This window comes from Rhagoletis zephyria, unplaced genomic scaffold (genome assembly GCF_001687245.7).
Source record: "Rhagoletis zephyria isolate East Lansing unplaced genomic scaffold, Rhagoletis_zephyria_1.1 Rzeph_scaffold_00147, whole genome shotgun sequence".
In the NCBI taxonomy this organism is placed as follows: domain Eukaryota; kingdom Metazoa; phylum Arthropoda; class Insecta; order Diptera; family Tephritidae; genus Rhagoletis; species Rhagoletis zephyria.
Window position 1 is genome coordinate 32,092 of NW_016157231.1, and position 10,924 is coordinate 43,015.

Genomic DNA, 10,924 nt, shown 5'->3' on the forward strand with positions numbered 1-10,924 from the left:
ACGTTTTTATAAACTTGCTTTCTTTTTTACTTCATTTTAATTAGAACAAATTTACATAAATATGTATAAGCACACTATTTAGTTTGCTCGATTTGTAAACAAAGCTTCTCAGCGGTGAAAAATATACTATTGTGAACAACCTAAACGAGCGAAATTCACAATAGCGCTATTCTTCATCGAATGAGCGCCATAATACCAAATCAAAATTCGTTCGATCAGCACTTTCGACCACAGTCGAAGATCGAATGTAACTCATAATAGGGGCCAGTATAGAACCAATATAGGACCGCTGAGAAGCTTTGGCCCTTATTATGGCCCCTATTATGAGTTGCATTCGGCCTTCGACTGTGGTCGAAAGTGCTCATCGAACGAATTTACATTTGGTATTATGGCGCTCATTCGATGAAGAATAGCGCTATTGTGAATTTCGCTCGTTTAGGTTGTTCACAATAGTATATCTTTCACCGCTGAGAAGCTTTGTTTACAGATCGAGCAAACTAAATAGTGTGCTTATATATATGTACATATGTAAATTTGTGCAAATTAAAATGAAATAAAAAAGAAAGCGAGTTTATAAAAGCATGGTAAAAAAAAATTAATTAGCACAACGGAGTTGTGGTTGAACGATTCGTCAGAGGATGAGGGCTTAGAAAACTGGCCAGGAGCAGAAAACGTGAGAGTTTAAGTGCAGTCTTTCGAATATATTTTAACAAACAGGCCCCTATTACGTTTATGCGACAGAATTCATGAATTCTCCATTTCATGAATTCAAAAATGGTCCCGTTTATGCATAGTTCGCGAATTGATGAAATAAAGTGCCTTGGAAAAAGTGGCAATGCACTGGCGAGAAACTGAATTTTCAAAAGTCGTTGGAACCAGGCAATGAACCATATTATATTTAAATTATAAATAAATAATTACAAATTCTATTTGAATTTATTTTATATTTCAACGATTCCACATAACTTTTCTAGTGTTTTAAATCCTGGTTATGCCACCCAAGCTTTTTAATCTAAAAACATCATAACCCTAGTAAACAGCTGTTTGTGAAACGTGGCGTTGCCGGACTTGCACTTCACGATTTCATGAAATGATGTCGAATTCATGGTAAACTTTCGTGTATAACTGAATTCACGAAATGGTGTTTATGCAGCCAATTTTAACCCAAATTCGTGAATTAGCCTATGCATAAACGTAGTAATAGCTCATAATACGAATTTCATTTTCGATCTTCGATTGCCAGCGAAGATCGAAAATCGAATGCAACTAATAATAAGGGCCTATATTTTCTTTTATATGGAGGACACTACCAGCAAAAAAAAGACAAAAATTAACCGGTTTTTATAGCAGTTTGAATCGTGCACTTCATTATACTAGAATCAAATGGCCTACAAAACTGCATACCAAAATTCTGATTAAAAAGTTTTAAATTTTGGTGAATTTTTTTAATTTTTGTGAAGTATGAAATCTGAATTTATATGGTGTTTGTTGTATACCAGTTAGACTTTTATGAAAAAAATAATAAACAGTAAATAAGCGAAAGAGAAATGCCAAATGCCAAAACCGGTCAAAATATCGCAATTCTTATATTTTACAGACCAGTATATCGTCACCTGAAATTCAAACAGACGTACCAAACATCGTCGCTGAAATGCAAAAATACGTAACTAATAAAAAATTCAAAATTAAGTTTTTGTTTGATATGATGGATTTCATCGAATTACAATTCCCAAATCATTTTATGAAAAAAAAATAAAAAATTTTAGTCGCGACTTTTTCCATTTCATTTACGATGTCGTTACGTCTTTTTGCATTTCAGGTGACGATATGTATGTACATACATACATACCTAGCATATAAGTTCTTATGCATTGAGTGCAAAAGAGTGTATTTTAGTACCGAACGAAATGAAATTTTATGCTCCTAAATATTTCTTGCTTAGCACCATATAAAAGTGTATGTATGTATAGTATCGGTCATATCTATAGCACGCCATTTCAAAGTGATATTGTGTGTCACTTATGTTTATTTATTAATTTTTAAGAATTTTCAATTAAAATATAGTTCATTCTCAGACAAACCCGATACAAACCCAAGCTTAATAATTTGTAGAAAGCTACAAAAAAGTGCAACAAATTTTCACATAAATTTCAAACTTTTTTCTCGGAAGTGTTAGAATTTTTTTGAGTACACAGTTTTTTAGCCCCTTCAATTTTAATCTGATAATGTGCAAATTTGAAGTGGCTACGAATTACCGTTTATTTTGTAGATTTTTTTTTCGCATTGGCTTCCATACAATGAATAAACTCAATTTATTTTTATATGGAAGAAATCCGCAACACCCTTGGCGAAAAAAATTCTAAACAATCAACGGTAACTTTTAGCCACTTGAAACTTGCACATTATCAGACTAAAATTGAAGGGACTAAAAACTCAAAAAAATTCTAACACCGCCGAGAAAAAGGTTTGAAATTTAGGTGAAAATTTGTTGGACTTTTTGTAGTTTTCTACAAATTGTTACACATGGGTTTGTATGGGGTTTGTCTGAGAGTGAACTGTATTTTAATTGAAAATTCTTAAAAATAAATGAATAAACATAAGTGGCACACAATATCACTTTGAAATGGCATGCTATAGATATGACCGATACTGTACATACATTTTTACACATACATATGTAGATATGTACATACATGTGTATGTAATGTTGCATAACAAGCCCATTAATTCAAGTAATTGTTTTCTTTTGTTTTGTTAACTCCATTGAATTAACTGATTTTATGAATTAATACATTTATTTGTAATTTTTTATGGAATCGGCATCGGCATCGGCCGATTCTTTCCCCATAAGCCGATTAATCGGCATCGGCATCGGTACCTAAAAAAAAAATGGAATCGGTCGGACGCTACCACGAGTGCTTTGATCGCCCATGATTGCGTGATGGCGGACGGAAGGGAGTAAGGGGACACACAGTCCATTGATACTAAGCATGTAAACGCAAAACCAGCAAGAAGTTGCAAGTTTTATGAACAGCTGATTATTTTGTTATTTTCCGACGCAATTTTCTAAGAAAAATAGTATTTCCCATCTTATTATATATTTAAATAAATTTATTTTGTCAATTGCAACTCTAAAAGCACCACAAACAATTCTTTTGGTAAAGTGAATTTCATTAATCATCATCATTCCATCAGCTGTTTTTATACCCGAGCGCACTTGTGCACAAGGGTATTATAACTTTGTTCACATAACGGTTGTTTGTAACAGGCAAAAGGAATCGAGATAGATATAGACAAATGTATACATAAATGATCAGGATTAAAAGAGAAATCGATTAAGCGTCCGTCCGTCCGTCTGTGCACACGATAACTCGAGTAAAAATTGAGATATCTTAACGAAACTTGGTATGTGCACTTCTTTCGGGCGTAGGACGGATGGTATTGAAAATGGGCAACATCGGACAATAACCACGCCTACCTCCAATATAACGGTAATTTTCCGAAATACGAAAACTGCGATATTTTAGTAACTACTGAAGTTATTCACTCAAAATTGATATTTACAATAAGTTTTAGACGAAAAATAAGAATATTATAAATTTTTGGAAAATGGGCGTAGCCACGCCCACTTATGGTTACATGTGTATAATTTGGTAACCGCTGCACTAATTTCTTCCAAGCTTGGCACAGTTGTTAACCTTGGTATAACATACGAAATGGCCGAAAATTTTTAAAATCGGACAATAACCACGCCCACATCCCATATAACGGTAATTTAGAGAAATACGAAATCTTCGATAAATCAGTAATTATTGAAGCTAATTTATTCAAAATTGATGTTTGCAACAATTCTTTACCAAGAAATACGTTTAGGATACAATTTTTAAAAATGGGCGTGGCACCGCCCACTTATGATCACATATATGTATCTCGGTAACCCTTCTACCAATTTGTACAAAATTCGGTGTGGTTATTATGCCTGCCACATAGAAGCAAAACGTTGAAAATTATTGAAATCGAACTAAAATTACGGCCGCTTTTCATATAACAGTAAATTTCAGAAATGCTTGAAACTTCAATATTTCGAAATTTAAGGACGCTAATTTACTCAAAATGGATACACCCCGGTTTACCATGTAGCGGTAGCTTTCGGAAAGGTGAAAAACATATATTTAATACTTGCGCCGGGTATTTAATGTTCGGCTCCGCCCGAACTTAGACTTTCTTACTTGTTCTTACTAGCAAATAGTTACTAGTAAAAATTTATCCACTAAAAATCCTGTAAAACTTGCAAGTTCAGCTGTAATTTTTGCTCTCTCAATTCTCACTCTTTTGCTGGTGTCTTGCAAGGTTTTGCGTACGAAAACGCCTTCCAGTAAAATTAATACTGGATTTTACTGGATAGTGCGTGCGCGAACAGGGCTAATACCACATGAAAATTCGTTCGATCAGCACTTTCGACCACAGTCGAAGATCGAATGCAACTCATAATAGGCAGGGTCCTATTTTTTCATTTTTGGCAAATGCATTGAGTTTGCGATGATTTTCAAAACTTGCATTTTTTTGCCACCTTCCCTTTCAAGCCAGACTGGAAAGTGGTCATAATTATCATAACGAATGTCACCAACAGATTTTTTGATCTTTTGCCGATCCCGAATGTGCTCACTTGTGTTACACTCCTTTGAGGTGTGTTTACTTCCTGACCCGAAGGCCGTTTCTCCCTGTAAGAAACCAGGCCTGCGAGATTTCTTCGCGAAATCGTAACTGAAGAGTGCTTTCTTCACTGGTATTACAGCTGGAATCGTTGGATTTTTCAGAAAACGCACGGCGCACTATAGGCAAAACACGAGTTTTTTTTTTGAAGAAGATAAATGATCATATAATATAGGAAAACTATAGAGAAGTTACAACAACAATAACTTTAACCTCAAAATACCATTCAAAATGTCACTTTTTTGAAATTTTGGATTTTGGCTCCCATTCCACTAGAAAACACTATACTTAATACACCATTAGCACTGTTTCTGAAAGATTTCTCATTATTTTATCTTAAGACTCGATTTTTGGGACATTGGATGCTGTACCCGAGTGGCCAGATTGGAAAAAGAAAAGCTTCCTTTAAACTCTAATAACTCGTAAACTATCAGCTTTCACAAAAAAATTTATATAACAAAAATGGTTATACTGGTCGATATCTTTACGAAAGTGCAGCATTTAACCCTTTAATGCAGAGTCTATCATATATGAAAAATAAAATAAAACCAAAAAAAATATTAAAAATAAAAATAAATAAGAAGTATGTTGAAAACATATCGTCGTCTCAGAAAACGAATGTCGAATTTTACAAAACATGGTTTTGAGAAAATTTACTTTGAAGTTTAAGGTCGAATTAATCCGAAACTGTACGGTAGATTTTTGTAATTTTTGAAGGAGACGTAGTTGGTGTTATTAGTTTTGATTTTCCATATTTCTAAATTTAATATCTCTTAACGTTAATGAGAAAATTGACTTTTCATTCCGTATGCATTTGTCGTAAGTATCGTTTACTCACCACTTTGTTTTGTCCATAGAACATACGACAATACTAAAGTATCTATTTCAACGACGATGGTATAATTTGATGAAAAAACCAGACATATTTATTAAATAATGATTACTTATTAGAAAAAATATAACAAAAACATATTAATGTATTTATTAAAAAAAATCGGTGATCTCTTATGCTGTAATGTATGTTACGAACATAAGTTTTCTTTATATAAAAACAAAAAACAATACTTAAATTCAGTCTTTTGTACATTTTTATTTCTTTCATTTCATTGGAGACTCAGTGCAAGCTAAAATTTAAAAATTTAAAATTTTAAAATTAGTTACTTAGTTTAATTTCCAATTTTAATTGTGTCGTTATAGTAGAGGACCATCGAAGTGTCGTAAGTTCGAAGTTTTGCGATACATACGACAAATGTTTTATGATTAAAAAAGATTACATTTGTATGGGAATTTGTCGCATGTGCCACATACGACAAATGTTTTATTATTTAAAAAAAAAGTACGTTTGTATGGGTATTTGTCGTATATGACGCATTTTCAGCACATACAACAAAAGGCATACCCAATCATTAATATTATGTAACATACGACAAAATGCGCACGAAATATCTCAAAAACTAAGGAATCGTGATTTTGCACATTCGTCATCGGTTTTCTGAGGCGACGATATTGAGAACCATTTTGCCTATGCCTTGAAAGGGTTAAAAAGCGTTTCATATATGACAAACTCTGCATTAAAGCGTTAAATGCTGCACTTTCGTGAATATATCGACCAGTATAACCATTGTTGTTATATACATTTTTTGGTGAACGCTGATAGTTTACGAGTTATTAGAGTTTAAAGGAAGCTTTTCTTTTTCCAATCTGGCCACTCGGGTACAGCACCCAATGTCCCAACAATCGAGTCTTAAGATAAAATAAAGATAAATCTTTTAGAAACAGTGCTAATGGTGTATTAGATATCGATGGCTGAGTGGAAGATCGACCTATCTCTGCAGCTAAACTCCCTGTCTCAGAAAACTTTTCAAGAACGCCCTGTTTCAGAATTTCATTAAAAAACGCCCTATTTCAGAATTTTATTGAAAAATATCCTATCTCAGAGTTTGGCTGAATAATGCCCTATCTCATAATTCGGTTCAAAAACGCCCTATTTCAAACGAAAATACTGTAACGAAGCGTTTTATTCGCCCCGCCGCTTCTTCTACAATGCTGGGGTATACTCGCCGTGTCCAGGGTTCGTTACAATAAATTTGTAGTTTCGGGGCTCTGGTAAATCGCACTTTATTAATTTAATTTTCTTAATTTCTATAAAGAACATATAACAAATAACAAAATTTGCTGGCGTCACTTGCAGTGGTTGGGTAACGGCTTCCTGTCCCGTTATGGGCCCGTTAGGCGGTAGTGGCGTGGCTTCAATTCTGNTGGTGTGTGTGTACCACTCACAAGCAATCGCTCCATTCAGCGGTAGTTCTCACTATCAAATATGGTTTTTCTACCTTTGAGGGGTGATGTCTTGTGGTGTGTGTACCACTCACAAGCTATCGCTCCCTTCAATTGTAGTCATTCACTCGCGACCACAGCTCCGTGCTGACTGCCTATTTTCTGGCTGTGCTCTGTATTTTATGGGCTGTGTGCTTGATGTTGCGTGGTCGTGCAGCCACATGTTGCTGTGTGATGTTTCGTTGCCATGGTCACAAAGATGCTGTCGTGTGTTGCTACGAGTTGTGTTGTTATGAGTTGTGTTGCTTGACTGGCTGTTCTGCGGTGTCGTATTGCTTGTGCGTGTGTTGCTTGACTGGCTGTTGTGCGGTGTCGTATTGCTTGTGTGGGCTAAATTTCTTGTTGAACATTTAGTCCTCACACTCCCCCCCCCACTTCGGAGGTTCAATGCTCCTTCACCCTTGGCCGTATGCGCGCTTTCCCTCTATACACGGTGACCGGTAGTTCTCTGTGCGGAACCTCTGGCGTGCCCTGCACGTTCCCTGGTCGATTCTCCCGAAGACGCTGCGGATTCTCTCGGCAATTTCCGGATATTGGTCTAACACCGGTCCGTCGACATCACTAGCCATGACCTCGATCCCTTCTGGAGGCATCTCTGGTTGCTGCTGTTTTGGCTCCGATTGTGGATGTGGTGATGTGCGGCGGTTGTGTGCGTGACGGTCGAGTGTGTAGCGGCCGTCGGCGCCGTGAGGGCGCGCGTAGTGCTGACGCCGGTATGTACGGCGGATCCTGGCGTGGTGACGTAGGAGGGCGTGCTACTGACGCTGCTGGGTGCAGCGACTGCAGTAGGGGCAGCGGATATCCGCTGTCTAGTTTGCACATTAGTCATGTGCGCTGCGGCGTCGTGGATGGTGGCGACGCGTGTCGTCCCGACTGCGGCGTGGGCGTTGACTGCCCTTATGGCTGCGGCGCGGCGCGCGGTGGTGCTGTCCGTAAGCTGCGTGTGTCGCGCGGCGGCGTCGGCTGCGTCGGCGCGTGCCGTCGCGGCGTTTCGTATGCCGGTAGTGGGCTGTGACCCCAGTACCTGGGTGCGAGGACGTTTCGCTTCCTCCTCCTCTATGCGTTCGCGTATGCGTTTGACGCTGTTCGCCCACTTGTTGTTGACTTCCATTTTGATGTTGTTATTTATTTTTTTTTTATTTTTTTTTCCTCTGGTAGCTTCCGAAATTCTGATGTTCGCTCTCCGGTGGTTCGCGGTTGAATGGCTGGTTGGAGTGGCTTACGAAATTAAAGTTGGTTAATTAATTCAATTATTTGTGTGGTCGTCCCTTTTTTTTTTGTGTCTCCTTGTGTCTATATGGCCTCGCTGGTATGATACGTCTTTAATTCCGTGATATTGGCCGTCTTTTCCCTTCCTCCATCGGTCTTGCGTAACTGGACGATCACCGGTGATATGTACCTCAGGATTTTGTAGGGGCCGTCATATTTGGGGGCCAATTTCGCTGCGAATCCGTCCGCGGCCTTGGATAGATGGTGTTCCTTGGCGAGAACTAGTTCGCCAACCCTAGGAGTCCATTTTCGCCGTCTGAGGTTGTAGTGGCGGGCCTGATCCGTCGCCGCTCTCTCCATATTTTGCCGGACAATCCTGAATGCCTCCTGCATCCTACTGGACTTCTCCTCGGCAGTAGGGGGAACAGTGCCTGTCCCGATGTTGACCTCGTCAAAGAGTGCTCCAGGTAGTCGTGGCTCACGCCCTTGGACGAGAAAAGCTGGGCTGTACCCCGTAGAGGCGGTGACGCTGGTATTGATGGCTAGCTCGATTTCGGGGAGGAGGTCATCCCATCGCTGGTGTTGCGATCTGGTGAGCTGAGCTATTATTCGCTTGACCGTTCGGTTAGCGCGTTCCGTTGGGTTCTCCTGGGGGGTGTATGGCGCGGTAAACTGTTGTCGTATTCCCATCTCTTGGAGGTAGCGTTGCCACAGCGTGCTGGTGAACTGGACGCCGTTGTCCGAGATGAGTATCTTCGGAACGCCAAATCTAGCTAGGATTCGTTCTCTGAATGCACGGCGCAGTCCTTCTGCCGTGGCGCGTCTCATTGGGACTAGCTCCACCCATTTGCTGAAGCGGTCGAAGAATACCAATAGCATGGTGTTGCCATGTGTGGATCGCGGTAGGGGTCCGACGAAGTCTGTGCAGACCGTCGCGAAGGGCTCCGCAGCCACCTGTGAAAGCATTTTTCCCGCGGGTTTCTGTTGTCCTTCCTTGTATTTTTGGCAGGAATCACACTGGCGCACGTAGCGGCTGATGTCACGGAACATACCTGGCCAATAGTATCGGTTGGCGATCCGTGCCACTGTCCGTCGGATGCCCATGTGGCCGGCGCTGGGTACATCGTGGTTCTCCTGTAGTACTCGCTGGCGAAGGGGGGTTGGTACACATAACTTCCAGGGCACTGTTTCCTCATCCTGGCTTCGGCATGGGATATGGCGGTAGAGTTGTCCGTCCTGCACCATATAGTCAGCGTATTTCTCCGGGTTTGCGCGCACTTCGCCCACGCGCTTATGCCACCACTTGCATTGTGGTTCCGTCGTTATCGCTTGCCGAAGGGTCTCCAGTGGTTGCCGTGATAGTGCGTCCGCGACTAGGTTGAGCTTCCCTTTTCGATATTCTATATCGAATGTATGCTGTTGTAGTTCTAGGGCCCACCTCGCTATACGGCCGGAAGGGCTCTCGATAGAGTTCAGCCACTTCAACGACATGTGGTCGGTGATCACCTTGAACCTGTATCCCTCTAGGTAGGGCCTCATCTTCCGGATTCCCCAAACAATGGCAAGACACTCCTTCTCTGTGGGCGAGTAGTTGACCTCCGCTTTGCTCAATTTCCTGCTGGCATAAGATATTACGCGTTCGCCTCCTTCTAATTCTTGTGTCAATACCGCTCCCAAGCCAAAGTTACTAGCGTCCGTCTGTAGGGTGAATTTCTCGTTAAAATCCGGACAGGCGAGTACGGGGGCCTCGGTGAGTTTCCGCTTGAGGGTGTCGAAGGCCTCTTGTTGCTCGACTCCCCACTTCCAATGCTTACCCTTTTTCAGGAGTGCAGTTAGTGGTTGGCTTAACGTGGCGAAATCGGGCACGAAGCGACGGTACCACGATGCTATCCCGAGGTATTGGCGTACTTCCTTCACGTTAGACGGTGGTTTTAATTCTCGGATCGCGGCCACCTTCTCGGGATCGGTGTGGATTCCCTTTTCACTTACCACATGACCCAAGTATCGGAGTTCCTTCTTGAAGAAGTCGCACTTCTCGGGGTTGATGCGGAGATTTGCGCGTTGTAGTCGTGATAGTACTTCCCGTAGGTTTTGTGCATGCTCCTCGAGGGTGGAGCCTATGACGATGATGTCGTCTAGGTAGGCGAAAGCGTGGGGTTCCATTTCTGGGCCGATGACCTGGTCGAGTGCTCTTTGAAATGTTGCTGGTGCGGAGTGTAGGCCGAACGGCATGACACGCCATTGAAATAGTCCGCGCCCCGGCACGGTGAAGGCTGTGTACGGGCGACTGTTCGGTTCCAGGGGTATCTGCCAGTAGCCGTTTTTGAGGTCTAGGCTGCTGATGTACTTAGCCCGCCGTAACTTGTCCAGTATCTGTTGTATTCTGGGTAAGGGGTATGCGTCGGGTACTGATCGGGCATTTAGTTGCCGATAATCCACGCACAACCTCCACTTACCATTTTTCTTCCGAGCCAACACGATGGGCGCGCTATGCGGGCTACAGGAGGGTTCGATGCACCCTTTGGAGATGAGCTCGTCGATCTCTGCGTTGATGATGGCCTGCATCGATGGGTTGCGCGGAAAGTACCGCTGCTTAATTGGGCGGTCATCGGTCATGATGATCCTGTGCTCCGCCACGTTGGCCACTCCGCTCATGGTTTCAAAC

General features: G+C 41.2%; 1 protein-coding gene across 1 annotated transcript in view; it reads left to right on the forward strand.

Moving 5' to 3' along the window:
- The window catches only part of LOC108382429 (PI-PLC X domain-containing protein 3), a 166,907-nt gene that overhangs the window by 9,399 nt on the left and 146,584 nt on the right, over positions 1-10,924 (forward strand). The gene's annotated exons all lie outside the window — the stretch shown is intronic.